We start from the raw sequence: 26,194 nt of genomic DNA on the forward strand, positions 1-26,194 counted from the left end.
CATTGGGTGAGTAAGTTTAAAGATGTTGAGGTGGGAACATCTGACCTGCGTGACAAACAAAGAGTTGGGTGTCCTGTGAGAGCAACCCCCCGAGTTCCATACGCAAAATGTTGACAGATTGATTCAAGACGATCATCGTATCACTCAGAGAGAAATTGCAAGCACAATCAGCATTTCACAAGAACATGTGGGTCACGTTATTGCTTTGCTTAGCTATCAGAAGATCTGTGCATGATGGGTACCCCACAGCAGAACTTCAGAGAATGAATCTCACCATCATACAGCATCCTCCATACAGTCCAGATCTAGCACCATCTGACTTCCATCTGTTCCCGATAATGAAAGACAATCTGTGGAGACATCATTATGCTTCTGATGAAGACGAGAGAACTGTGAGACTGTGGTTGCAGAAACAGAGTGTCGACTTCTTCCGTGACGGCTTCTGAAAACTTGTTCATTGTTGGCAGAAATGTATCAAATCGGCTGGTGATTATGTGGAAAAGTGAATATTGGTAATTAAAGATCACATACTAAGGATTACTTCTGAGTTTGATTTACTAAAATATTCAAACCCAATTAATGAATGTGGAGGCATTACTTTTCATTCAACCCTCGTACCTCTTCTGATATTTAGCTGGCCTTTTCCTCACAAAAAAAAAGAGGGAGAGGAAGAAGAAGAAATAAATCTAATTATTTATGAGTAAACAAGTCACTCTAACCATAAAAGGTCTTTGGCACAAGTCTGAACTATACACAGATCATAATGATATTATTTTCAAATGGTAGAGCACAGCAATCAGTCGTCCTTTTCTTGCAGGTTTTATTCAGAAAATCTAGACTTTTGAGTCTTGAACAAACTGTGACAGGAGCCCAAAAAACAGGGGACTGACGTACTAGAATGTGCATTGATGCTACGAAACGTTACATTGGTAATGGCTAGGCACTAGCCGAAATCTAGATTTGCTGAGTAAAGACTGCAATAAAAGGACAACTGATTGTTGTGCTCTATCATTTGAGTCGTATCACAGTCAGTGAATGCACCAACATCCCTAATGGAAGGTAACTTGACAATGATATTAACCAAGCGAAGAATGATATATTTTTGGATCAATCACATTTTGGATTTTTTGTGTGGTCTGGAAATGGAAAGACAATAATTCAGAGAGGTTGTTAGAACAGCAGCTGTATGCACTTCAAATAATCATTAAACTGAATTCTGTGTATGGTAAGTTTGGCACCACACTGGAAATCAATACAGAAAATACATCAGCAATCTGTGTAATTGACATCCAGTGCGGAAGCTGTGTATAGCCTGGTGCAACGATTGTTGCCATATACCTTATGAGCCAGGTGCCTGAGATGACAAAACACTAGCCACAGCTTCCGATATGTCGCTTCAGTGTTAACAACGTGTGCCAACATCTTAAAGTGGTATCAGTGCACCCTTCATAATGGATGGTGAGATCCTCAAGACTGTGATTGGTTTGCTCTTTGACCTTTGAATATAACTTCTCCCATTAGGGTTGTGCTTGGACTTGGACTGCCCGCATCTCGTGGTCGTGCGGTAGCGTTCTCGCTTCCCACGCCCCGGTTCCCGGGTTCGATTCCCGGCGGGGTCAGGGATTTTCTCTGCCTCGTGATGGCTGGGTGTTGTGTGCTGTCCTTAGGTTAGTTAGGTTTAAGTAGTTCTAAGTTGTAGGGGACTTATGACCACAGCAGTTGAGTCCCATAGTGCTCAGAGCCATTTGAACCATTTTTTTGGACTTGGACTGTGATGATTTTTGTCTCATGACTTGCCTGCCTTAGCCTATAATCAGTTTATCTGTTTTCAGATTTACAATGACACATTTATCTCATGTGTTTGTAGAGAATTGTATGCATGGGTAAATGCTGAGTGCTGTCTATAGAAATTACCATGTAAACACAGGTTCCTAAAATGGCCACTCATTCATTTGTTCGTTCATGTCCACGGAGCCTATGATAAAGGAGATTCTTCAGGAAGATGGAATGGATCACTGTATACATTAAAAGGAGTACTAAATGGATAAAACTGTAAAATTACAAGGAGACAATATCCAGACAATATTCACACAATGAGTCAAAAGTCTATTATTTCTCATACACACATTATGAGGAGAAAAAAAATATACCTAGCTTTTCAACCTGTTAATGACTTATCAGGCAGGAAAGAGAGCAGTGTTTAGGAAGGAGAGGAAGGTCAGTCAGAACCTATGTTGAGAGAAACCCGTCAGTTATTAGGATGAGGGGAGAGAAAGGTCTACACCAGGGCCGGCTAGAAATTCTGCACGCGTGCGGTGCTCCTGCACATGTGCAACTTCGGGGTCACAGTGTGCACGCCGCAGCCGTCAGCGTTCATGTAGTGCATGTTTCTACGCACAGATGTCGCTTTATCCACTTGCTGAGATACTCTGTATCGGCGCATTCTAGTGCTCTTTCCATAGCTTGCATGCCAACCATGGGAAGGTATTTTGCGTATTAAAAATTTAAAATACTGTCACAGTCTACTCATTGAGACATCTACTTTTATGTTAACAGTTTAACCCAGTAAGACAAGTAATACAGTTAACAACCGTGGGTTTTTATTAAGGCAGCTTGACTGACGGCACGTAAATACGAGTAATGTTTTTGATCTAGTATTTAAGAAAGAGAGCACCTAGCGACTTCCAACGAACCTTAGTCATGAGTTCAAATAACATTAAACCAATGCAAGGTTTCCTATAACTAATTCTCGGTGCCCTTAGTTACACCCTCATAATTTCTGTCTCACTGACCTCTGAACAGGATGACAACCGCAGACCTCTCGATGATCACCTCTACCATTATTGCTATATCTTTCATCAGTTCCGTCTGAAATCTGCATAATAACTGACAATTAGATGAATGTTATGTTTTATCGACTTCAGCTGAGCATAGCCCTTCACACATTTAAAAAAAAAAAAACCCTAAATGTAAGTATACAACAATTGGTTTAATGACCAATTTTCCTGATAATAATGTAACATGGAGCAGAAGGAGGCAATAATGCAAATTTAGTAAACAATAATTTTTAATTATGAAAGGAATAAATCCAAACACATTTATCACTGGTCATGAGAAATGATATAGTTAATATCGGGCACAAATGCACGGCTCATTGACAAACACAAACAGTTGCGGGAGATTTTCATCACTGATGCTTGATCGAAATGACTGAGAACATTGATCTCCCGTCCTTTGCTTTTTCACAGTACTTCTCTGTTAAGGTTACGGTCACCAGGGGTAAACGAGACTGGGTATGTTGTGCTCTTGCTTGTACCACATAAACAGGGAAGAGAAGCCGACGCCGTTCATTTAGGACACATGTCTAATAACTGATGTCGCTGTCGCACACGTGTTCACATGTGCAGCACTTCCGCACGTCTGCACATTGTGCAGCATTTGGCCGGCCCTGGTCTACACTTACCTCTATACTCTACATGTCACCTTATAGTGTGCTGCAGGAGGTACTTTGTGTACCAGTGTCACTTCCCCCTTTTTCTGTTCCAGTTGCTTACAGTTTGTGGGAAGAATGATTGCTGGTAAGCCTCCATGTCAGCTTGAATCTTTTTAATTTTATCTTCATGGTCTTTTCACGAGATATATGCTGGAGGAAGTAATGCATTGGTTGATTGTTCTAGGAATGTACACTCTCAGAATGTTAACAACAGTAATGCAGAACACATCTCTTGCAGCATCTGCCACTGGAGCTGGCTGAGCATCTGTCACATTTTCGTGCTTACTAAATAAATTTGCTGCTCTTCTTTGGATTTTTTTCTATTTCCTCTATCAATCCATACCATACTGGTGAGCAAAATTCACATATTGATCGAATGATTACAAACTACTTCCTTTGCTGATGCACTACATATCTTGAGGATTCTTCCAATCAATTTCTGTCTGGCATCTGTCTTACTTGTGGTTACTTTTATGTGGTCACTCCACTTCAAATCACTCTGTATGCTCCTAGATATTTTATAGAGTCAACTGCTATCAGTATTGTTCTGCAATTTTGTAATCACACAACAAAGGATCCTTCTGTCTAAATATTCGCAATATGTTACATTTGTTCATGTCGGGGGTCAATCGTCACTCCCTACACCAAGTGTCAATCCTCTGCAGGTCTTCCTGCATTTCTCTACAATTTTCTAGCATTGTGACTTTTCTGTGTACAACAGCATAATCCGCAAAAAGACTCGGGGAACTTTCAAAGTTATCTACTAGGTCATTTACGTATACTGTGAAAAGTAACGGTCATTTAACTTTTACATATGAAGACTTCTCTCTGTTGAGAATGACAAGCTGCTTTCTGTTTGCTAGAAACTCTTCAGTCCAGTCACACTGTTGGTCTTATATTCCATACATTTGTATTTTGTTCATTAGGCAGCAGTGCGGAACTGCATCAAATGCCGTCCGGAAGTTTGGGGATCTGTACCTACTGCTTTCTGTCTCTCATGGATGAACACAATGAGCTGGGTTTCACACAATCGTTATTTTCAGAACACATGTTGCTACAGAGGAGATTTTTGGTCTCCAGAAATGCCGTCATAATATGTGAGCGTAAAACAGTTCCAAAATTCTACAACATACTGATGCCAGGGATACTGATCTATAATTTTTTGCATCTGTTCGAGAAGAGAGGTAAGACTTTTTGCATGCTCTGTTTAGAATCAAACTGATATCCTGCCAGGTCCAGAGGACTTTTCTCTGTTGAGTGATTTTGTTGTTTTTCTATCCATTGGTCACTTATTTGGTTGTCTGTCATTTTGTCATTCGTGCAACAATTTAAAGGAGGAACTACAGTTTGATCTTCCCCATGAAACAGTTTTGGTAAAGGCTGTTAGTGTTTTGGCCTTTTCTGTGTCATTCTCTGTTTATGCACCATAATGGTAACAGTGTGTTTTGGACACATGGCTACGCTCTATTTACTGATTTAACGTAAGAGCATAACTTGTTAGGATTTTCTGTCACATTGGTAAATAGAGTTTTACTTTTGTATTTGTTGATTCCTTACACTAATTTTAGCTTCATTTAATTTTTGTTTATATGTGAAGCTTTGGCTGTATTTAAATTTGCAGTGAAGCTATCTCTGTTTTCATAGCAGCTTCCTAGCATGGTTGTCGATCCATGATAGGTCTTTCCATCCTTCACAATTTTGCTTGGAACATACTTGACTGAAGTGTATTGTATGGTGCTCTCGAAGTTTGTCAATTGGTGCTTAACACAGTGCCGGAGATGAAATTTTCATGATGACCTATAGGTATTCTGAAATCTGTCTCTTGCTAAATGGAAATACCTTCCTGCCTTTGTAGTTCTATTTACAGCCATATTCAGTGATGCTGTAACAGCCTTTTGGTAAATGATTCATGTTCTGTGCTAACAGTTGAAAAATTTGGATCTGTTTGTCGCCAGCAGGTCTAAGACGTTATCTTCACAAGACGGTTCTCTGATTAACTGCTCAAGGTAATTTTGGCATAAAGCACTTAGAATGATTTCAAATGATTCTCTGTCCCTACTACTTGCCATAATCACTTGAGTCTCCCAGTCTATAGCTGGCAAGTTAAAATCTCCATTTGAAACTATAACATGACCAAGAAATTTACACGACAAGCTCTCCAAGTTTCCCCTCAATTATTCTGCCAATACTGCTGGAGGCAGCGGATCTGTATAAGCATCCAATGACTATTTTTGATCCATATTTAACACTTATTTTTTACTTCTAGATACTCCACAGGCCACCACACGGTGTGTGGTGGAGGGTATCCTGTACCACTACTAGTCATTTCCTTTCCCGTCCACTCACAAATAGAGCAAGGGAAAAACAACTATCTATATGCCCCTGTATGAACTCTCATTTCTAAAATTGTATGTTTGTTGTCCTTAAGCATGACATTTGTTGGCAGCAGTAGAATCATTCGACAGTCAGCTTCTCTAAATTTTATCAACAGTGTTTCTTGAAAAGAATGTTACCTTCCCTCCAGGGGTTCCCATTTGAGTTCACCAGTGCCTTATAAGTGGTCTCTTTTACAGATGAACCACTCTTTCCTAAAATCCTCTCAATCACCCGAAGTCGACCACTCACCTTCCGTGCCACAGCTCTCACATGCTCTTTCCATTTCATATCGCTTTGCAACATTATGCCCAGATATTTAAATGACTGGGCTGTGTCGAGCAGGACACTAATAATACAGTAACCAAACATTACAGGTTCGTTCTTCCTACTCACCCACATTAACTTACATTTTTTCCACATTTAGAGCTAGCTGCCATTCATCATACAAACTACAAATTTTGTCTAAGTCATCATGTATCTTCCTACAGTCACCCAACTTCGACAACTTACCATAGACCACAGCATCATCAGCAAACAACTGCAAATTGCTGCCCACTCTGTCCACCAAATCATTTACATATATAGAGAACAACAGCACTCCTATCACACTTCCCTGGAGCACTCCTAATGATACCCTTGTCTCTGATGAACAATCGCCATCAAGGACAAGATACTGGATTCTATTACTTAAGAAGTCTTCGAGCCACTCATATATATGCGAACTTATTCAGTATGCTCGTACCTTTGCTAACAGTCTGCAATGGGCAACTGTGTCAAACGCTTTCCAGAAATCTAGAAATATGGAATGTACCTGCTGCCCTTCATCCATAGTTCACAGTATATTGCTAGAGAAAAGGGCAAGTTGAGTTTCGCACCAGTGATGCTTTCTAAAACTATGCTGATTCATGGATATAAGATGCTCAGCCTCAAGAAAGTTTATGTATTTGAACTGAGAATATGTCCCAGAATTCTGCAACAAACAAAAATTAGGGACATTGGTCTGTAATTTTGCGGGTCCATTCTTTTACCCTTTGTATGTACCGGAGTCACCTGCCCTTTTTTCCAGTCACTTGGTATAGGACTCTTTGTAAAACTGAATCAAGATTCAATTCGGACCTAGTGATTTATTTGCTTTGAAATCTTTCAGTTGTTTCTCTACACCAGGCATGCTTATTACTATGTCATCCACACGGCAATCTGTCCAATGGACAAATGATGGTATGTTTGTATGATTCTCCTGTGAGAACGACTTCTTGAACATGAAATTTAAAACTTTGGCTTTTGTTTTGATATCTTTACCTGCCATACCAGATCGGTCAAGAAGGGACTGATTCGAAGCATTAGACCTGCTTAAAAATTTTACGTTGGACCAGAATTTCACACAAATTTCTTTGTGTTCTGAATATGTACTGATCTCACTAGATATTACTGTATTTTTTATTGCTGTAAATACACCTCCACCACTAGCATTCAACCCGACTTAGCAATTCCTATGAGGAATGCTACTCTGTCTGCACTCAAGAATTTTCTAACCTAAAAAAAACAAAACACATGTGCTCGCCACACATACTCCACTACCCCAGGTAGGTGCTTCCTGCGTGTAAGTAAACACCTGACCAATTAAGGGGTACCTACAATTCACCACTCAATAGTGTAGGTCAAGAAATTTGCATCAGATTCCTCCGCACAATCGTTTGAGCCTCTGGGTTAGACTTTCGACTCTGTTCCAAACCAGAGGACTGCAATTGATTCTGAGAATGATGCTGCAAAATGATAGCTCTGCTTGCATCTTGCAGGCAAGGCCGACTGTCATCGCCAAACCAGCTCACACTCAATCACTGCCGGCAGAGACTTCTATACATCTCAGATGAGATCCCTTCAAGAAGGCAAACAGAGTGGACATTGGCCTCTTTTGCTGATCCGCCCACTATTCTCCTAAGTGACTCCATCACCTGCCTAACACTGGAGCTCCCAATGACAAACAATCCGACTCTCTCAGCTTGTCTGGACCTCACAGGAAGATAGACCTCAGTCCCAACAGGTGAGGTGCCCCATGGTGGCTCAGACACATTTTCTAATATAATGGAATAGTGCCACCAGTACCCACTTTTGTCCTCCGCCTACAGATTCATGATTGTGTCACTATTCGCCAATCACTTTCAGGGAACAAGCTCTGGTTTTTTTTATATGACATTGAAGGCAGTACTAATAAACAAAGTCACAAAATGAAAAGCACAAGCTGCTAAATGAACACTGACTCACTGAAGTCAAACACACAGCTCACAGGCAGACAGCGAAGATGTGAGGGGAGATATCAAAATGTGAACTGCTAACCACTACACCAGTGAGAGAAGAAGATGAATTTGGAGGAGGAAGAGAAAAAGAAGTGGAATGAACAGTGTATTTTAAGGACTAAGAGGAAAGATGAAATACAGACTCTTTTTTTTTGGAGGGGGCAGTGAGATAGGTGAAAAAAAGAAAGATGGAGTGGCAAGGGTGGAGAAAGTGGGGGGAGAGAGGAGAGAGCTTTTTTTTGGGGGGGGGGGGGGAGAGGGATTGGGAGATTAAAACAGAGAAAGGAGGGGAAAATAAAAAAGAAATTGAGTAAAAATTTGGGTGAATAAGGAAATACTATCAGTGCAAAAAATGTGTAAAAACATAAATGGATGAATGAATGAACGGAGGAAGTGGTTTGCCAAAGAGTTGAAGCTCAAAAAGGTGGTGGAATGTGAGAATATATTGGAGAGAAAGTTCCTGTCTCCAGAGTTCACGGAAACTAGTGAATGAATGGAAGGAACCAGATAGTTGTGTGGTGTAGCAAGCATTCTGCCTCTTCACTGATGCAATAGAGTGTGCTCAGCAGCTGGGAACTGGTTGGCCCCAACGTGGACAGTTCTCTCTGTCCCATCAGGTATTCAACCAGTTTAGTGTTGGTTATTCCCATATAAAAAGCCCTGGAGAGCACACATATTAGCTGGTAAACAACAACTGTGACTTCACATGCTGCTCTGTCACTGATACTCATAATTATACTCATGTACAAATCTGAAAGCAGGATTTTCAGTGACGTACAACACTTTGCACTGAAAGCATGTTTACTGCACAAGGCACAGCTGAAACACAACTGAACTTCTGGATGGAGAGCTCAATTACTTATACAAACATAGAACATTCCAGAATATACAAATGTAAGATATTTCAAGAACCTTCAAGAAATGATAAATAATAAGTAACAAATAACTACTGGTGGGTAGGTTTGAACTTATAAGCCAGCAAGCGCTGCTAACTACTACACCACACTGACACTGTGTGCATCACATTTCACGGCACTGTTCCCTCTTCTGTTTTGGCAGTTCTCTTGGGGCCTACTACAGCAACCTGGATCTAGATCTTGATTATGCTCCTGCCTGGTGGCACTGGCCGATTGTCATTTTCTTGTCATGCTCTTTACTATCATAATCATCGAAACTTCACAATTGCTGAGAGGGTCTTCAGTTTCCTGGAACCTCCCATTGTTAACTGTGCCTCTGGACTGTAGTAGGCTTCCAAACGGAAGACATGAATGATTTGTCGGTGCTTCTGTCTTCTGATGGAAGGTCATGATCCTCGACTTTAGAAGTGACACCCGAAAAGCAACAAAGGGTATGATATGGCCTAAAGTAGTGCAGACAGTTTCACTTTCTGCACCTGTGTAATAATCCATACCATATCTCCAGGGCAACATCTCACTGGTTGGTGCTTGGTGTTAAAGCACTCTTGGTCTTTCCCCTGGGCATCCAGGGTCCTTATGCGAGCCAGCTGCGTTGCTTCTTTGGCACTGGTCATGAGGTATTTCACATAGTCATTCTGAAATCGACCAGTTGAAACAGGAACAGTGAATCCATTGTTGTTCTGGCCTCACAATCGTGGAGCACAAAGAATGGCGTCAGCTGCAGTGTCTTGTTTTGCTATGTTGTATGCAAGTGTAACAATGGACAGTATTATATCTCAATCTCTCTGTTTGCGAGCTGTGGCTGTTCATTGCAAATACAGATCCAAAGTTCTCCTTGACCACCTACAATGCTTATGATTGTTGTTGGCATGTAGATTTCTTTTGTAAGCCTGAACAGCTTTTTGCAGTTGAAAAAAACTTTAACAGAGCACCCTGATTGCTATCTGGGAGCTATCTCCTTGATGACAACAAAATGGTTCAAATGGCTCTGAGCACTATGGGACTTAAAATCTGTGGTCATTAGTCCCCTAGAACTTAGAACTACTTAATACTAACTAACCTAAGGACATCACACACATCCATGCCCGAGGCAGGATTCGAACCTGCGACCGTAGCGGTCGCGCGGTTCCGGACTGAGCGCCTAGAACTGCGAGACCACCGCGGCCGGCTGATGACAACAGGATAGCAATTTCTTCAATGGCAAACCGCTGTCCAGAGAAATCTTCTTTCTGTGTGTTTATTAGAATAGCTTAATCAATCAGGAGTTTTTAACTCCCCAGTCTATGACTGCTTGTGATGCCTGAAAGAAGTCCCATCATAGAATAACATGATGACTGCATTCTGCTAAAATGAGAAACTCTAAGGGCTGAGTTATGCCATTGATAGCATTCTTGCAATAAACACTCCTGTCAGCTAGATGTACTTTCCATTCATGACCATCACCATAATCGTTTTCATATCATGGAACATAGTCTTCTTCAGCTGATAACAATAAGCATTTGACGTTACAGAAAAGCAAGCCCTCAGTCAAACAGCACCTGGACAGGTTGGCCATCGATAATTATGTCAGTAAGCATTCCTGACGTCTTAGTGATTGTATCCATGTAGGATTTTGGATTTTGATCTGTGGTGGCTTCACATCCATAGGTTATTGCCTCATGTAGTTTTCCTGGATTTGGTGGCTACGAAAGTGGCGGCACGAAATGTTTACAGCATGTTGGGGCTTGGCCTCATTCAGTGCATGGCGAATGGCTTCGTCAGACAGATTGACACCTGCAGCTGATTGTCACAAATACGATTGTTGTGATGCTTGACATCTTGCAGTGTCTATCTATGTCTCTATCACTTGAGCCTTATCCCACGGTTACACAGGGTCGGCCATGGTTAATCGGATTTGGCACGTTAATTTTAAGGGGTGGCTGGATACCCTTCTTGCCACCACTCTGTAGCATGTTTATTACAAACACCAACGTACAGCCAGAACAGAATTGAATGCCTGGATGTAGAATGCAGCTATTTATACAAATACTGAATATTCAAGAATAATGGTATTTATACGAACACTGAATATTCCAGAATATGCAAACATATTTCAAGACGCTTCCAAAATGATAAATACTAAATAGCAAATAACTACTGGTGGCTGGGTTTGAACTTTCGACCCACAGAATGCCAGCCACTGACTCAAACCACTTTGCCACACTGTATGCAGCACAGCTTGCGGCAATATTGTAGGATCCACCTGTGTTGGGACTGGAGTAAATGTTGTTGCTAGAGGGGAAAGTTTGGGAGAGGTGGTTAGTATCAGCATTAATGGATCCAGTACATAAACAGACCATTTGCTACAGATATCTAACGTGTGTGAAAGTGAGTATGTGATGCGGAAGATGAAGATGTGGTAACTGTCAGGAAGGAGGCATTGTTCTTATTGATTAGTTTTATATGGACTTAGGTTGGGATATGAGCTTCAGTGAAACAGAGCTCAACATTGAGGAAGGTGGCACTGTAATTGGAAATGGACCAGCTGAATTTGAGTTGGGAAAAAGTTTAGGATCTTGCAGGAAATGGAATATTTCTTTTTAACCAGAGTCCAAAGCATAAATTCATCAATAAATCTTTACCAAACTACTACTGGGTGTTGAGGAATGCTTCTTCCATGTGGCCCATGAAAAGTTTCATGTAGTTCATGAACACCCTTGGCTCCCACAGCTGTTAATAGTAAATATGGAAGAAATTGATGAAACTGAAGTAAAAAAATAACATCTATAACCTGGATTTTCCATTGTTTGACATCTATAACTGAAGGTTTGATAAGTGTTCATAGCAATTAATCAGAAGAGGGAAAAAATAAATAAATAGTAGTTCAAACAACGGAAATTCCAGGATGGAATGTAACAATACCAGAAAAGGAAAGTTGCTACTCACCATATAGCGGATATGATGAGTCACGATAGGCACAATAAAAAGACACACGCACTCATAGCTTTCGGCCATTAAGGACTTTGTCAGCAGTAGACACACATATACACACACACACACACACTCACGCAAACGCAACTTGCACACATGTCTGCAGTCTCAGAGAGCTGACACTACACTGCAAGCAGCAACACCAGTGCATGTAGGGAGTGGCGTCTGGGTGGGGGTAAGGAGGTGGCTGGGGCAGGGAGGGGGAGGGATAGTATGGTGGGAGTGGTGGATAGTGAAGTGTTGCAGTTTAGACGGAGGGCAGGAAAGAAGGTGTGGTGGGAGAAAGGGGTAAGTAGCGGAAAGGAGAGAAATAAAAAGAAATTAAAAGACTGGGTGTGGCGGTGAAATGACGGCTGTGTAGTGCTGGAATGGGAATAGGGAGGGGCTGGAAGGGTGAGGACAGTGGCTATCGAAGGTTGAGGCCGGGAGGGTTACGGGAACATAGGATGTTTTGCAGGGAAAGTTCCAACCTGCACAATTCAGAAAAGCTGGTGTTGGTGGGAAGGATCCATATGGCACAGGCTGTGAAGCAGTCATTGACATGAGGGGTATCATGTTTGGCAGCGTGTTCAGCATCAGGGTGGTCCACTTGTTTTTTGGCCACAGTTTGTCAGTGGCTGTTCATGAGGACAGACAGCTTGTTGGTTGTCATGCCTACATAGAATGCAGCACAGTGGTTGCAGCTTAGCTTGTAAATCACACGACTAGTTTCACAGGTAGCCATGCCTTTGATGGTATAGGTGATGTTAGTGACCGGACTGGAGTAGCTGGTGGTAGGAGGATGTATGGGACAGGTCTTGCATCTAGGTCTATTACAGGGGTTTCAGCCATGAGGTAAGGGATTGGGAGCAGGGGTTGTGTAAGGATGGACGAGTATATTGTGTAGGTTCAGTGGACGGCGGAATACCACGGTACGAGGGGTGGGAAGGATAGTGGGTAGGGCATTTCTCTTTTCACAGCACGAGTGGTAATCGAAACCCTGGCAGAGAATGTAATTCAGATGGTACTGAGTTATGAGGGGAATGCTCCTCTGTGGCTGGACTGTGGAACTTTGGGAGGTGGTAGGAGACTGGAAAGACAAGGCATGGGAGATTTGTTTTTGTACAAGGATGGGAGGATAATTACGGTCAGTGAAGTCTTCAGTGAGACTCTCGGTATATTTAGAGAAGGACTGCTCATCACTGCAGATGCGACAACCATGGGTGGCTAGGCTGTACAGAAGGGACTTCTTGGTATGGAAGGGGTGGCAGCTGTCGAAGTGGAGGTGTTGCTGGTGGTTAGTAGGTTTGATATGGATGGAAGTACTGATGTAGCCATCTCTGAGGTGGATAGTAGTTCCTATGATATATACAGGGCAATTCAAGTCATGTCGCATAATACGAGGTGCATTCAAGTTCTAAGGCCTCCGATTTTTTTTCTAATTAACTACTCACCCGAAATCGATGAAACTGGTGTTACTTCTCGACGTAATCACCCTGCAGACGTACACATTTTTCACAATGCTGACGCCATGAGTCCATGGCAGCGGCGAAGGCTTCTTTAGGGGTCGGTTTTGACCACTGGAAAATCACTGAGGCAATAGCAGCACGGCTGGTGAATGTGCGGCCACGGAGAGTGTCTTTCATTGTTGGAAAAAGCCGAAAGTCTCTAGGAGCCAGGTCAGGTGAGTAGGGAGCATGAGGAATCACTTCAAAGTTGTTATCACGAAGAAACTGCTGCGTAACGTTAGCTCGATGTGCGGGCGCGTTGTCTTGGTGAAACAGCACACGCGCAGCCCTTCCTGGATGTTTTTGTTGCAGTGCAGGAAGGAAGGAATTTGTTCTTCAAAACATATTCGTAGGATGCACCTGTTACCGTAGTGCCCTTTGGAACGCAATGGGTAAGGATTACGCCCTCGCTGTCCCAGAACATGCACACCATCATTTTTTCAGCACTGGCGGTTACCCGAAATTTTTTTGGTGGCAGTGAATCTGTGTGCTTCCATTGAGTTGACTGGTGCTTTGTTTCTGGATTGAAAAATGGCATCCACGTCTTATCCATTGTCACAACTGACGAAAAGAAAGTCCCATTCATGCTGTCGTTGCGTGTCAACATTGCTTGGCAACATGCCACACGGGCAGCCATGTGGTCGTCCGTCAGCATTCGTGGCACCCACATGGATGACACTTTTCGCATTTTCAGGTCGTCATGCAGGATTGTGTGCACAGAACCCACAGAAATGGCAACTCTGGAGGCGATCTGTTCAACAGTCATTCGGCGATCCCCCAAAACAATTCTGTCCACTTTCTCGATCATGTCGTCAGACCGGCTTTTGCGAGCCCGAGGTTGTTTCGGTTTGTTGTCACATGATGTTCTGCCTTCATTAAACTGTCGCACCCACGAACTCACTTTCGACACATCCATAACTCCATCACCACATGTCTCCTTCAACTGTCGATGAATTTCAATTGGTTTCACACCACGCAAATTCAGAAAACGAATGAGTGCACGCTGTTCAAGTAAGGAAAACGTCGCCATTTTACGTATTTAAAACAGTTCCCATTCTCGCCGCTGGTGGTAAAATTCCATCTGCCATATGGTGCTGCCATCTCTGGGACGTATTGACAATGAACGTGGCCTCATTTTAAAACAATGCGCATGTTTCTATCTCTTTCCAGTCTGGAGAAAAAAAATCAGAGGCCTTAGAACTTGAATGCACCTCGTACAATATCTACACTTTTGATCCAATAGTCTTGGCCCACACGATAAAGTCATAGTTACTGTAAGTAGCAAAAACACAGATACAAATGCATGCTATAGATGTGTTTATATCACAAAAGTTATGTCATAGTTACAATGCAATCACCATAGCCTGTCAGTTGTTCACATCTACATCCATACTCTGCAAACCATCCTGAGGTGCATGGCAGAGGGTATGTCCCACCGTGCCAGTTATGCCACATCTATATTTCGCTGTGGGTATCTCTGTACAGGCTCTGATGATACTCTCCTGCAGGTCAATTAATGTTCTTGGTTTGTTGGAGTACAATCTAGACTTGAGATGTTCCCAAAGGAAAAAATCTAGTGGTGTCAATCTTTTGACCTAGGCAGCCATTCCTTCGGACCCCAACTACCAATCAAATGCCCAGAAAGAACCTCACCCAGCAGTCGGCAAACATTTCGTCTGAAGTGTGGAAGTGCACCATCTGGTTGGGATAAAAACCACATCTCTGTTCAAGAAGCAGATCATCCAAACAGGATACTATTGTTCCCTCAAGATGATGTCGGTAACATGCAGCAGTAAGTGTGCTATTTGAAAATATGGAACTAATGAGGACATCCCCATGTATATCACACCTCACATTTAGCCTACAGTTAGTCTGAGCAGTAGCCTTGGCAGTGCTGGGGATTGTCATTTGTTCAATACATGGCATTACCTCTATTCACCCTTCCATTCAAGTGGAAACCAGCTTCACTGCTGAAGAAAATAGCTACGACATTCCATTGTGTGTGCATTTTTCTTCAAACCATTCACAGAATTGCAACTACCTGTTCATATTATCACCATGCAGCTATCGCACACAGTGGATTCAATAGGTATGGAAATAATCAAAGGACAGTATCCTAAACACATAGGTTTGGCTGATGTTGCATTCTTGTGCATCATCCTTATTCACCCAGTCGGACTCACTATTGCCTTAACTAGTACAGCTGGTGATTATAAATCACCTGTTGCTGTGAATAGTCACTTAGAACACCTGTTGTCATGAGCACTACATACAGACTTGAACTATTCCATTAAACAGCCAATCATTCTGTGATTAGGTTTATGTTAGTTTTGCTGTTACCTGGCATATTCTGCTGCAGCTTCCTGTCAACTCATGTCTGCCACATGGATGAGAACATTTCCATCTTCTTCTGATGTATACACATCACTGAACGAGTCACTGAACTGCAGAATAGTGCCACACGAGACAGCTGTTGTAACTGGTGTCCCTTTCATACCTTCCATCAGACTGAAATAATCAACTGCCTCACAGACAACCAGCCACATAGTACTTTGCATTGCATGCGACTAATCATTTCTGCGATGGTGGGCCATCTCCACTAATGCTGAATTTGTCCTATAGGACAAGACTTTGAATCACCCTGCATATTTGCCAGAGTCACTTAAAGAGTTAAAGGTTTTAGGTGGCCATTTGTGTATGTTAAGAACAAGAATGGACTCCTAATATCAGTGGGACACAGTATTTTATGTTCAGTTTTATTCTTTTGGTGCAGTATGGCAATGTGAACCTCTGTCTGTAGTTATGTAGAAAAGACATGAGCCATATGATAAGGATGCCATTTATTCCACAATATTTGCTTCCCAAACCAGTTGAAGACCTTGACATGCTTTCATTTGGGAGGTTGAAAGGCTGCTTCCCTGTAGAGGACCCTCAGTGCAAGGCAAACAGTGGCAATTAACAAGTTCTGCTTTGGGGAAAAAAGGTTTGTATTCCATTGTATGCAATCTGAAAATACTTTGAGTGAACTGGACATGTAATTATGTGATTTGCTTATCTCCATTTTGATAGGTGGATATCACTACAAATATAGTATGTATCATAACTGACAGTGAAAACTGACAAAGGTGAAAGTGTATGATAACAGAAGCTAAAACATTTTAAAAAAAAACAATAAGAACAATATGAATGGAGGCATATGAAGAGCTTGGTGTTCCCTGTAATAAACCTATTGCTGTTCACATAATTCTTGTTCATTTTAATCATGTTCTGATCCTTGGAGAAGTGTTAAGATACAGGGAAGGAAATGTATTGCACTCTTGGATTAAATTGTGGCGCTTTCTATTGCACAGTATATCATAATTAATAACAAAAACTGACACGTCTGAATTCTTATAAACACGGTCCACAAACTACTGATTTGCAATATAACTGTGAATGCATAGTTAAGGATTAAATCTGGTGGGTGGTCAACACATTTCATCATGCTGCCTTCTATGGGAAGGCATCCCACATACCTTGCTTCTTATGAACATCTAACACATTTAAACAGCAGTTCGTCTGAATCTAAATATAGTCTGAACTGAGCTGACTTTACAAATGGACCAATATTCCCCAGTAATAGTACAGTTGCCCACAAGAGACAAATCAATTTCAGTGCAAACATGGTCAAACAGAACACCCAAAATGTAGTATAATAAATGAAACAAAAAGTTTAACAGCAGCGTTGAAGCAGCTACTGCTCACAGCACTGTTGATTTTCGAGGTTGGTAGCAAATGAAGAAGCACACTGTTAGCCCAAAGTGGTCTGATTCCTGCCGATTCAGCACCAAGGAGCTGAAAGGATAACATAATATTGAGAATGAAATTTATTGCCTTTCACAGGCACACGGTTTTAATCTGCCAGGAAGTTTCATATCAGCGCACACACTGCTGCAGAGTGAAAATTTCATTCTGGAAACATCCCCCAGGCTGTGGCAAAGCCATGTCTCCGCAATATCCTTTCTTACAGGAGTGCTAGTTTTGCAACTTTCGCAGGAGAGCTTCTATGAAGTTTGGAAGGTAGGAGAGAGATACTGACATAATTGAAGCTGTGAGGAAAGGGCGTCTGTCGTGCTTGGATAGCTCAGATGGTAGAGCACTTGCTCGCAAAAGGCAAAGGTCCCGAGTTCGAGTCTCGGTCCTACACACAGTTGTAATCCACCTGGAAGTTTTTTTAACATAATATTGTTATTCAGTTTGCTTAATGCTGTGAAACAATTAACTATAGTGCTTGATAATTGATGTAAATCACAGCTGTGGCTGTTGAAGGAAGATTAGAGTTTAATATCCCATTGACAACAAGGTCATTAGAGGTGGAGCCCAAGTTTGGAGAAGGGAAGGATGGGGAAGGAAATCAGTCGTGCCCTTTCAAGGGAAACACACCAGCATTTACCTTGAATGATTTTGGGAAATCACAGAAAACCTAAATCTGGATGGACGTGCAGGGACATGAAACATCATCATCCTGAATCCGAGTCCAGTGTGCTAAGCATTGCACCACCTTGCTCTTTGTGACTGTTAATAATCATTGAACTACCAGTTTGCAATTCACAAGTGGTTCAGCGGACAATACAAAAGCAATTTTAAGTTATTGGTTATTCATGATGCCAAGTCTACAAACATCTGTGCAGCAGGAAGAGAATTTAATGTTTCGAAAGTGAATGTTTGTAGGCGGCATCAGATAAAGAAAAACTAATACATCACCAACACTTCTACATTTCTAACTTTCAGGGAATTAACTTAAGGAAGATTTCATGAATTGGAGCAGCAGGTTGGTCAGTATGCACGAGAGAAAAGCAATTAAGGCTTTCTGATGACACTATAAATTACCTGAATGAAGTCGCTGGAGCTAAAGAGGAATATTCCAACTCCATGTGTCACATGCAATTCACAGTAAGTAAGAGCTGGTGGATGACTGATGAAGAAGAGCATGGGGCTTACATTACTACACAGTACAACACTAGCTCGGCAACTTCCTGCAACTCTTGTTGAAAATCTACATGTGTATCAGGATCATATAATCTATCTGATGAGCCAAAACATTATGACCACTGTCCACTGTGAGGCTGTATACTGCATGATCTTGCTCATGGAACATGTACTGCGAGAGAAGTATATGAGTGGAGCAGCAACAAACGGAGTATCATTCTAGCAAGATTTGTTCAAAAAATTCTGGAATGTTTGTAGTTTTATGCCAATGATATGTTGGATCAAAATGTGATGGGCATCCCTGAACATGCCTGTGTTTAATGTGCACCTGCTTGAAGTTTCATTGTTGTATGTCTGTTAGTTATTGTGCAGTGCTGTATTGAGTAAAATGTTGTGTCACACAATTTGTGAATTTCGGGATGGCAGAGTTGGAGGAGCAATGTGTCTGCATTAAATTTTCCATGAAACTCAAGAAAACCTTTACAGCGACATACCAAATGATGCAGAAAGCCTATGATGATGAGTGCTTAAGCTGTACTCAGTGTTACAAATAGTTCACTTGGTTTAAAAATGGTGGGATGGAAGTTAAAGATTACCCTCATTCAGGACGTCCTTCGACGTCTGCTGAAGACACTCATGTCAGGAATGTCAACAAAATTGTGTGTGCCAGTCAAAGACTGACTGACTAAGAGATTGCACAGGAATTTAACATATCAGTTGGATCACTTCATGAAGTACTGACACGGCATCTTGAAATGCATTGTGTTGCCACTAAGTTTGTCCCATGGCTTATGATTCGAGACTCAAGACCACAAAGTCCTTCACCTTGCACTCTGTCAAGAGCTTTTGGATCACGCAAATGAGAATGGGATATTGCTTAAGAGAATCGTAACTGGTAGTGAGACATGGGTCTATGGTTACGATGTTGAGACCAAGGATCGATCTTCACAATAGGTCAGGAAAGGTTCTCGAAGACCAAACTTGTCAGGTCAGGTCAAATGTGAAAGCCTTGCTGATTGTTTTCTATGACTTTGAAGGATTATTTCATCATTAATTTGTGGCACAGGGACAAACTGTTAATTGATGGTACTACTGGGACGTATTGTGACACCTGCAAGAAAATGTGAGTAAGAAATGGTATGAAACGTAGTGAGACAAATCCTGGCTATTTCATCATGATAACACACCCATACATTCATTGCTGTTGGTGCGCGACTACTGCTCAAAAAACAAATTACTGTGCGGCCTCATCCTCTGTACTCTCCAGAACTGATCCCTGCATACTTTTTTTTATTTTCAAAGTTGAAAACCCCATTGAAAAGACGAATATCTGATACGATTGATGAGATAAAATAAAATTTGCAGAGGTGCTTTGTGCGAGTATTTCGCAGGAGACCACGCACAATAAGTAAAAGATAAGAATAGAAAAATTTTGGGAATAAAGTTCTGGAATTTTTTTAACAGACCTGGTAAGTGGTGCAAATGCATAAATCCGCCAACTTAAATGACTCTGTCAAAAGCCAGATTGCTGTGGGTCAGTGTCTGGGAACAAACATCTCGGAAACAGAGAACGGAGTGGTTCAAGAATGCTGAAACCACAAGTACACGAAAAGAAGTTGAATATCCATACCTCATCAGAGAATGTTGGGATTCAAGGCTTGCCTGCTCTCTAAAGTGTGATAAGCAGTTATCTGTGGCAGATCTGATGACAGAGTACAGTGCTGGCACAGGCAAAAGTGTTTTGGAATACACCATTCAGTGCACAGTGTTGAACATGGTGTTCTGCAGCGGAGGACCCCTATATGTTCCAGTGTTGGCCCAACAACATTGTTAATTATTATTACAGTGGGCATGAGATTATTGAGACAAGACTGTGGATTAATGGAATCGTGTTGTCTGGTCGGATGAATCCCGTTTATTGTTAAACGAGGTCGATGGTCTTGTCCAGATACATCATCATCTAGGCGAATGGCTGCTTGAACCATGTGGCACACCACGGACACAAGCCAGTGGGAGCAGTATTATGTTATCGGGGCATTCACTTGGGCTTCCATGGGACCTGCAGTAGTAATAGAAGGCAACATAACAGCTGTGGGCTATGTGAAAATTATAAGCGATTACCTGTAACCCCTTATGCTTGATGTCTTCTTCAACAGCGATAGCATCTTCCAACAGGACAACTCTCTGTATCGCAAGGCCAGAATCGTGATGCAATGGTTCGAGGAGCATGACAGTGAATTCACGCTAATGTCTCGGCCATCACATTCGGCTTATCTGAGTCTGATTAAACCCAACTGGGATGCTATCGGGTAGGAGCTCCATGCCCACAAACCAACTGACAGTAAATCGGGAAATGTGTGACTTGTGCGTAGGCATCTTGTGCCACAAACCTCTGGAAACCTATCAAGTACTTGTCGAGTCTATGACATGCAGAATTGCTACTGAACTGCATTCCAGAAGTGGACCAACACGCTTTTAATAGGTGGTCATAATATTTTGGCTCATCAATGTATCACGGAAACAACCACATCTGTTGCAACAGGTAGTGTTAACTGTTTTAGCCAGAAGTCAATAAAACAGTTTGTGAATTTGATTATCAGAATGTGTAAAAAATAAAACTTTCTCATGGAGCCTTCCTTTTTTTTTTTTTTTTTTTTTTTTATATATAACTGGGGCAGTGGGGGTTGACCTATTGTTGAGTAAATACAGTGTTTATTGCTTACTTGCAGTGTTTTCTAGTATGCAAATGGGAATCATCTTATTGATGGCATCAAATGGGCAAAAAACTGCCATCTGGTTTCTGTACAAGTTGCATGTAATCTTTTTCTCCCTGTATTTTATCTCTGCTACCTTCATAATTTCAAAGTGAGTATTCCAGTTGACATTGTCAAATGCTTTCCCCGAATTTGCAGGTTGGCTTTTCCTTGATGTACCCTCTAAGAAAAGTTGCATCATCAATAGTGCCTTTTGTGTTCGTACTTTCCTCTGAAATTCAAACTGATCTTACCTGAGGTGGGCTTCTACCCGTTTCCCATTCTTCTATAAATAATGTGTGTTAGTATTTTGCAACTGTGACTTATGGAACTAGTGGTTCGGTAATACTCACATCTGTCAGCACTTCATTCTTTAGAACTAGAATTATTACATTATTCGTGAAGTATGAGGGCATTTCAATCTGTGTCATACATCTTGCAAACTAGGTGGAATAGTTTTGCTATGGGCAGCACTTCCAAAGATATCAGTAATTCTGTGAGAATGTTGTCTACTCCAGGGGAACTTTTTTAAAAATTAAGCTTTTCAGCAATCTATCAAATTCTTCTCGTAGTATCATGTCTCCTATCTCATGTTCATCTACATCCTCTTCCCTTTCTATAACACTGCCTTCAAGTTCATCTCCCTTGTACAGCCCATCTATATACTCCTTCCATCTTTCAGCTTCTCCTTCTTTGCTTCGTACTGGTCTTGCTCTCAGCTCATGATATTTCTTTTCTCCAAATGCCTCTCTAATTTTCATATAGATGGTGTCCATGTTTCCCCTAATTTTATGTGCTTCTAAATCCTTACATTTGTCCTCCAGTCATTCCTGGTTAGCTATTTTGCATTTCCTGTGAATCTCATTTTTTGGATGTTTGTATTCATTTGCTGAAATTTTATATTTTCTCCTTTCATCAATTAAATCCAGTATCTCTTGCAATATCCAAGCATTTCTACCAGGCCTTGTCTTACCTATTTGATCCTCTGCTGTCACCACTATTTTGTCTCTCAAATCTACCCATCGGTATGATACCTCTTTTTCCTGTTTCAGCCAACTAATCCCTCTGAAACTCTTAACAACCTCTGGTTCTTGCAATTTGTCCAGGTCTCATCCCTTTAATTTACCAACTTTTCGCAATTTCTTCAGTTTTAATTTACAGCATAAATTGTGCCCGCATCTGTCTTTGGGAATAACTTGCAGTTTAAAACCTGTCTCCAAACTTTTTCTCTCCTAACATTATATAATCAATCAGAAACCTTCTGATGTCTCCAAGTCTTCCACATATACTACCTTTCCTCGTGGCTCTTAAACCTTATGATTAAATTACACTAGGTGCAAAATTCTACAAGGCAGCTCCCTCTTTCATTCCTTTTTCCCAGTCTATTATCACCTACTACTTTTCTGCTCTTCCTCTTCCTTCTACCAAATTCCAATTCCTCCATCTCAATTAAATTTTCCTCTCCCTTACCTATCTGAATAACCAAAGGTTCTATTCATACTGCCACCGAACATCACTAATCTTCACTATCTCTAACTTCAACCTATCCATTTCCCTTTCTGAGTTTTATAACCTACCTGCCCGATTAAGGGTTCTAACATTCCACACTCCAACCGGTAGCTTGCCAATTTTGTTTTTTCTCATGACAACATCCTCCTGAATAGTCCCTGCACAGAGATCAAGATGGGGACCTACACTACTGGCCATTAAAATTGCTACACCACTAAGATGACGTGCTACAGACGTGAAATTTAACTGACAGGAAGAAGATGCTGTGATATGCTAACGATTGGCTTTTCAGAGCATTCACACAAGGCTGGTGCTGGTAGCGACACCTACAACGTGCTGACATGAGGAAAGTTTCCAACGGATTTCTCATACACAAACAGCAGTTGACTGGCGTTGCCTGATGAAACGTTGTTGTGATGCTTCATGTAAGGAGGAGAAATGCGTACCATCACGTTTCCGACTTTGATAAAGGTCAGATTGTAGCCTATCGTGATTGCGGTTTATCATATCGCGACATTGCTGCTCGCATTGGTCGAGATCCAATGACTGTTAGCAGGATATGGAATCGATGGGTTCAGGAGGGTAATACGGAATGCCGTGCTGGATCCCAACAACCTCGTATCACTAGCAGTCAAAGATGACAGGTATCTTACCCGCATGGCTGTAACGGATCGTGCAGCCACGTCTCGATCCCTGAGTCAACAGATGGGGACGTATGCAAGACAACAACCATCTGCACGAACAGTTCAACGACGTTTGCAGCAGCATGGACTATCAGCTCGGAGACCATGGCTGTGGTTACCCTTGATGCTGCATCACAGACAGGAGCGCCTGCGATGGTGTACTCAACGACGAACCTGGGTACACGAATGGCAGAACATTTTTTTGGATGAATCCAGGTTCTGTTTACAGCATCATGATGGCCGCATCCATGTTTGGCGACATCACAGTGAACGCACATTGAAAGCGTGCATTCGTCATCGCCATACTGGTGTATCACCCAGCATGATGGTATGGGGTGCTATTGGTTACACATCTCGGTCACCTCTTGTTCGCATTGACGGCTCTTTGAACAGTGGACGTTACATTTCAGATGTGTTACGACCCATGGCTCTACCCTTCATTCGATCCCTGCGAAACCCTACATTTCAGCAGGATAATGCATGACCGTATGATGCAGGTCCTGTACGGGCCTTTCTGGATACAGAAAATGTTTGACTGCTGCCCTGGCCAGCACATTCTCCAGATCTCTCACCAACTGAAAACGTCTGGTCAATGGTGGCTGAGCAACTGGCTCATCACAATACGCTAATCACTACTCTTGATGAACTGTGGTATCGTGTTGAAGCTGCATGGGCAACTGTACCTGTACACGCCATCCAAGCTCTGTTTGACTCAATGCCCAGGCGTATCAAGGTCGTTATTATGGCCAGAGATGGTGGTTCTGTGTACCGATTTCTCAGGATCTATGCATCCAAATTGTGTGAAAATGTAATCACATGTCAGTCCTAGTATAATATATTTGTGCAATGAATACCCGTTTATCAACTGCATTTCTTCTTGGTGTAGCAATTTTATGGCCAGTAGTGTATTTTACCTCCAGAATGTTTACCCAAGAGGATATCACCACCATTTAACCATACTGTAGAGCTGCACTCCCTTGGGAAGAATAATGGCTGTAGTTTCTGTTTGCATTCAGGCGTTTGCAGTACCAACACAACAAGCTATTTTGGTTGACGTTAAAGGTCAGATCAGTCAATCATCCAGACTGTTGCCCTTGCAACTAATGAAAAGTCTGCCGCCCCTCTTCAGAAACTACATGTTTATATCGCCTCTCAACAGATACCCTTGCATTGTGGTTGCACTTACGGTACAGCTATCTCTATTATTGATAAGCCCAAGCCAGTACATCACAGCACAGTAGTGTAGGTAAATTGAAGGGTACAACTACAATCTTAAATATTAAAATCAGCATTGTTCATATCAAATGAAAGATTATAGCCCACACTCTCAAATTTTAAAATTACCATCATCCAATCATTCTATGATATAGAATACACTTATATTGTAGCCAAAGTTATCACTCAGCCAGTTATATAAGTTTCCCATTTTTGACAACCTGTGCATTGAAATGTCAATGTTTCCCTTAATTCTGGTATTGTGTTGATGAACTGGTTCCCTGGAAACACAGCCTTTAATGTTGTTCCTGACTAAGAGTACAGAGGCACAGATATATAGATTCACAACTAGTAGCATTTCAAGTCTGGAAAAAAGAAGAAGTCGTCAGTGGGACCGGCCTTGCATAGTACACGGACCACTTTTTTTTCCCTTGATAAACAAGGTGAAAAAATACGTGCACAGAAACCTGAATTGCAAAATATGACACACTGAGTTGCAGACAAACAACAAAAAGTCTGTTCCACACTAACATTTTGGCCAAAGCTTTCTTCAGAAAAGGAAGGCACACCTCATGCACATATGATCACTATCTTCAGCTAGACTATAACTGTTGCATTGAGTAAAAGCAGTAATCTGGAATGATGCAGGAAAAGGGAAGGGATAGCAAGGTATGGGTGGGGGGAGAGAAGAGCACTGTCTGGTGAATCATGCAGGGACTAGAAGATGGCGGGACAAGACTGCCATGTGAGGCATTTGGGAGGGGGGGGGGGGGGGCACAGAGGAACAGAAAAAGAGAGGAGCATAGAGGGGGAAAGGCTGGTGGATGCATTGGCAGTGAATGGCGCACAATGGGGGTGGGGTTGGGAGGAAGTGATAGGACAGAGAGGGCAGAAACTGTTGGGTAGAGGGTGTGGGGACAGTAGGTTATTGTAGCTTGAGGCCGAGATAATTTCAAGAGTGGAGAGTATGTTGTAAGGATGATTTCCAACTGGGCAGTTCAGGAAGGCTGGTAGTGGAGGGGAGGATCTAAGTCGCCCAGGCTGTGAAGCAGCCATTGAAATCAAGCATGTTATGTTCAGCTGCATGTTGTGCCACAGGGTGGTCCACTTCACTCTTGGTCACAGTTTGGCAGTGGTCATTCATGCTGATGGACAGCTGGTTGACAGTCGTACCCATATAAAAAGCTGTGCAGTGATTGCAGCAGAGTTGGTATATGATATGTCTGCTTTCCCAACTGGCTTGGCCTCAGGCAGGAATGGAAATGGAAGTGCTGGATGGGTGGATTGGCAGGTCTTGCACCAGGGTCTTCCACAGGGATATGATACCCATGGCAAGCGCCTGGGACTGGGAGTGGTATAGGGATGGACTAGGATGTTGTGGAGGTTTGGTAAGTGACGGAACACCACTTTGGCCGAAAGTTCAGTGTGTAGCAGTCTTTTTATTGTGCCTGTCTGCATTTTAACATGTTATCTTTATGGTGAGTAGCAATCTACTCATTTCATAATTGTTAATAGTCCAACTTGGACTT

The 26,194-nt window shown here is 41.9% G+C and overlaps 1 protein-coding gene across 2 annotated transcripts in view; it reads right to left on the reverse strand.

Moving 5' to 3' along the window:
* LOC124622494 overlaps window positions 1–26,194 on the reverse strand; it is a 151,994-nt gene that overhangs the window by 59,917 nt on the left and 65,883 nt on the right. The window lies entirely within an intron of this gene.

Source organism: Schistocerca americana, chromosome 7, assembly GCF_021461395.2.
Source record: "Schistocerca americana isolate TAMUIC-IGC-003095 chromosome 7, iqSchAmer2.1, whole genome shotgun sequence".
Classification (NCBI taxonomy): Eukaryota; Metazoa; Arthropoda; class Insecta; order Orthoptera; family Acrididae; genus Schistocerca; species Schistocerca americana.